Here is a 5,255-nt window from a genome sequence, read left to right as displayed (position 1 = left end):
CTAAAACTAGCAGAACTGTAAGACATTTTGTAGCATAATATTTGCAGGCATTTAACTTGTTCACATTTCTTATAACTTCCAATACTAGCTGCATTCTCAAACTCCTTGCTTCCAAATCCTTCCCAAATCTAGCCCCATATTACTTGCTAGTATTGTGTAAACATGCTATTATTCTTTTCCCACCTAGTTCCTGCTCTGTCATTCCAGCTAGTTCATTTGTACAAATATAGTACAATTAAATTGATTAAGATTTCCTACTATTCTTTCTTTCAGTTATCTTGTTGGAAATGCCCCACCTACTTAGAAACCTGAAAAAAACCTCTGAGGTATTGAAACTGAAACCTTCTACAGAAGAATAAAAAAGAAAGAAAAAGAAGAAAAAAGGGGTAAAAAATCCTCTTATTTGTGAAATAAAACAAAACCAGATTTTAAAAAATTCTCTTAATACTCCTCACACTAAGTTTAGTGTAGGCTTTCAGCACCTTGCAGACTCTCAAGACTGAAAAAAGTAGTATTTAGATGTTACTCTGCAGGTAAGTATTTTTGATTATTAGTTCTCCAAAATACTGAAATACATACATTACATCAGTGAAGGCATTAGTTCCAGTTAACTATGCAACTGAAGTCTCACACTTAAGAGTTTTGCCAAAAGAGCCCTTACTATCATTAAACAGGAAGTGTAAATGAAGGTGTAAAAATGCTAGAAGATGCTCCCCTTAGTTGGTAGAACATTAACCAATGAACTCAGAGGCTCATAGGCTTTGTGTAAAAAAACTTCAACAACCTTTTACTATAGCAATCGCATCTCAGTAGCTCTGAACAAGTTTTGTACGTATGTTCTAAGAGCAGACAGCTGTTTAATGAGGGTTTGAAAGCTGTGGAAATACCCTTGTAAAAGAGAGGAAATGGAAATCCCTCCATATCCATCATTACTTCAAAAATTTATTTATATAAAATTAATATCAGTCATGGATGAAGTTGAATGTTTAGGAATATGGAAAAATCTTCCTGCATTCCTGATATTTTGTGGAGAACCACAGGGGCCTGTGTTGTTCCCAAAATCTCCTGCTCATAACTATTCTTTCCCAGTAAAAAATTCATCTCTGCTAGATATTTGTCCCTTCTTTATTTTTTGTTGGAATCACTCTTGTGTTTCGCAAGACTAGACTAGAACAGAAAGAAAAGGAAGAGGAACGTACATGGTCAAACTAACAGCTGCTTCACCCAAGTGCTGCAGACAGCAGAGCAGACGCATGGAGGCAAGGCTCTTTTCTCTGGCTTGTTCCACTGGTTATGAATATTCTTTTTTTTCTTCTTTAGACCTCACCTGTGCTGGAGCAAGTTGCTTTCAGATACTCCTGCTCGTAATAGCAATACTGTAGTTTAGAGCTGCATTACCGGTCAAAGCTTACACTTGGAGAGGAAACAGAAAGAGAAGCAAAAAAGAGTGATGCACAAGTGAGACACAAGCAGGAATGTCTGTCCTTCCCCCACACAGCAGGCCCTGGAAGGAAGGCTGCTGCCCCCAGGAAGGCGTCTTGCGGGTGGGGAGCAATTGTGGAAGCTGCAGCTGATTTCAAAGCTGTAAAGGAAAGAGGTGGTGGGCAGACAGACTGGAGTCACTTGCATATAAGCTATTACCATGGCCAGCAAAATCAAGAGTTTCAACAGGAGATGAAAAGAAAGATATGTGGCTTTCCATAAGCTGTCTCTTTATCTGCAAATGCAGTAGCAAGCTTGGGGGTTGCATCCTAAACTGAGGCAAGCAGAAAAATGGGTCTTTCAACCTCAGCTCTTACTGTGTTCTCTCCAGCCTGCCTTCTTCCACAGGTAGCCTGGAAGACACATTGTAGCTGAGTTACTGCAACTAAGTTAGGGTATCTCTGGAAACACTGAGGCAGGGTTGGGAATTTGTCATGTAATTTGCAACGGAATATTGCAGCAAATATTCACAGAGGATTGAAATAAATGTAATTAATTTGGTACCTTCCAAGAATGTTAAACAAATTAATTTACCAGAAACAGTTTTTTAAGCAGAAGAGTGATTTACAAGTGACTATTGCAGTATAAATGCATTTATAATAATTATCTGAAATTCAAACCACTCTTCAAATCAGCACGGTGCAAAATGCTATGTCAATGAAAAGCTCATTCAACATCCCATTATAATGTTGTATATTTCTAATACATTCCTAGTATTGCTCAGAAACTATTTTCATTGTCATAAGTAATTGTTCATTAATTCTGAGCAATTAACACCTTTAAGAAATGTTAATATTTTCATGTACTGTCTGTGTCTTCTGCTAGAAGACTCACAATGCCCTAGGCCTGTTTCATAGGCCCTGTTTGGACTTCCTGGTGAACAGTCACCAGCCAAAATTTATCTTATTACTTTTAGCATTTTACAAATACGTTGCAGTTTTCCCTTAAAATATACTGTTTTGATGAACTGTCTTGTGGAGAAATTAATCCAAGCATAGTGAAGTAAAATGAGCAGTTTCAATGTATGGTAAGCAATTAAAAAAAAAAATTAATTTTTAGAACAATTATTTTTAAACATTCTCACAGATTTAAAGTACATTGACTTTATCAACTCACACTTTCTTCAGTTCACCTATGATACTAAATCCAAAAAACAGTCATGTTGGATTTCTTGCTGAGTGTGCTCATTTTAGGGCAGTTGCTGCAATCCAAAATTAGTACTTTATTTAGCATCAGCACTTTCTTGAAAACAAATACAAAGTTGATGGTTATTTTTAAGAATTTGCTGCATCACACATTTAGAAAATACACATAATGCCAGAAAACATGAAGGAGATGTACCTTATAGACTGTCACAGGAAACAGAAATCTGATAGAACAAAGAGATCTTCCTATCACCAATAACTAGAAATTGGACCTGCTATTGTTTATTTACAACATAGGGAAAACTCTGCTTCCTGTCACTATACATGTATTTTGCTCCATATACAACATGACCCTTGACTTATAATAGACATTAGAGAACTTCTTGGCTTTCATTCAGTTTAGCCATTATAGACTGAACCTGCAGAAGGTTCAGCCAACATCCACACTACTTTAAAAGGATTTGACACATCATCAGAAAAAAGAAAATGTGAGTTTCCTTGAATTCTAGTGGGAAAACACTTGAATGGCAAAAAAAGGAAAGAACAGAAACATTGTTAGGTCAGACAGTACTCTGTGGACTGTCCTCGTCCTTGTTGCTGAGGCAGCACAAAGCAAAACTCACAGTTATACAAGTACTGTATCAGCACTACTGTATTTCTTAGGGCTTTTGAAGGCTGAAATCTGCAGTCAGTTCTCAGATGTTCGAAGCCAAATGGCAAACTGCACAGTATGGTCCCCATAAAGGAAAAAAATGTACGATTCCCATAAGGTTAAAAAGAAATAAAAAAATAAAGATTGGGGTTCAATAAGCAGCAGTAATCCATGGTTAATTAAGGACAAGGCTCATGATCTTCCATGTCTTAATGTATGTTGGAGGAATGATACTACTTACTGGATGATGCTCATTTTTCTTGGTAATCTATGGCAGCTGCATATTCAATGCAAACAGGGGGCAGATCAGCAAGTAGGTGGTGTTTCCTAAAAGGTGTTAACATGAACTAGAGTTTTTCACATGTTGTTGACAGAAGGAAAAGATTTTGTAATTTGTTATAATTTATTCTGAATTTTCTTCCTAAATCCCTCCAGTTTAGCCATTTTGGTCATGGAGAGCTTTTATGTTTTCCAGCTCCTGGGAAGCATCATTTTTCCCATTTAAACTTGAAGTATGTCCTCCTAGCATACTGACACTAAGCACAGGAGCTAAAAAGGACTCCTGAATCATCAAAGACACAATAAAGCAGGAGCTGACAAATTCAGTGTATCTTGAAATGGAAGGAATATCTCAAAAATAATTGCTGTGAAATGGATTTCATTTTTGTCTTATTTTTAAACAAAGTGCCATGTTAAAAGTAATTGATTTTTTTCTCTTTGCAAGCCCAAGGAAAATTAGGTTTGCTGCTCCAGCATATGGTTGTTCTAATAGCGTGGTTCTTCACATTTCCAATCCCAATGCCAATTAAAATGGACCTGCTTCTCTGCACACTTTCTACAAAACTTTTGACCTTCTTCTTCTACTATGACTTCTGTCTACAGATAATTCCCTCTCTTCTGGCCTCTCTTGAAGCATCTTTGATAAACTTCCTAGTTCCTTGCCAGTATTGGCTATTTCCATTATCTCATTTTCACTTCCAAGGAGGAGTCTTGTTCTCCTGTTCATTCCGATCCCATTTTCTCCTCTTCATTCCTGCTCCTCAGCTCTATTTCTTTTCCAGCTGCTAGTTCCTTAACACTGTCCTTGTGGGACTGCAGTTGTATGAATTTGCTTCACTGACCTTCATATGCTGTTTTGCAATTGTGTAAGCATTAAAATTCTGTAATTATATTAAGCTTTTAATTTCATCTTGCTCATCATTTTTTGTAGGTTTCCCAGAAGTTCCTCAAGCACCTCCCTAGCAACTACTGACCTTGAAGCTTTTCTAGCATTTCCAAATTAGTTACATGCCCATCCATACCCCTTAATGTCATGTTAATGACATACTGAACTCTGAAGGAACAGTATTCTATGTATGCTATGGTATTCTATGGTTACCTTCTGCCATGATAAAATACTACAAAATCAGTCATTTATTGCATCTGTTTTGTGACAGATGCATGTTTGTGTAACTAACTTGTCAGTTTGTATAGCAATACCTTACCTCTAAGCCAACAACTATTGAACTCCTCTAAAAAAAACCCTCTTCCTTTAGCAAAAGACCTTGGTTCAAACATAGCATGCCGCAATACAGACCCCTTCACTGCATAAGCAAAATATACTAATGAAAAAGCCAACAGGCTGGCTTTATTACAGATGCAAAGTTATTTGGCTGCCTGGATTTTATTTACTTTCAAATGTTGAGACCTTTTTTAAACTCATTATTAAATAAGACCTCCCCAGACATCCAAAGCTTAGGGATATTTTTGTTTATTTGTTTTGCTTTTTAATAACTTTCACATTCTTCTAAGGAATTCTTAAGCTTAAATTGCCTACTTGTACTCTTAAATACTAATTATAGGTTAGGTAAAGGCTTTGCTTCACCTTGTAATTTTAATAAAAACTATATTAATATATTCTTGTATGACTTTTCATTTCTGGTAAAAATACAAATGGATGAATTACATATATTAGTTAACTAAAAACTAGTATAACT

This window comes from Aquila chrysaetos, chromosome 12 (assembly GCF_900496995.4).
Source record: "Aquila chrysaetos chrysaetos chromosome 12, bAquChr1.4, whole genome shotgun sequence".
Classification (NCBI taxonomy): Eukaryota; Metazoa; Chordata; class Aves; order Accipitriformes; family Accipitridae; genus Aquila; species Aquila chrysaetos.
The sequence above is the reverse complement of the archived record's forward strand: the minus strand, read 5'-3'. Positions refer to the sequence as shown.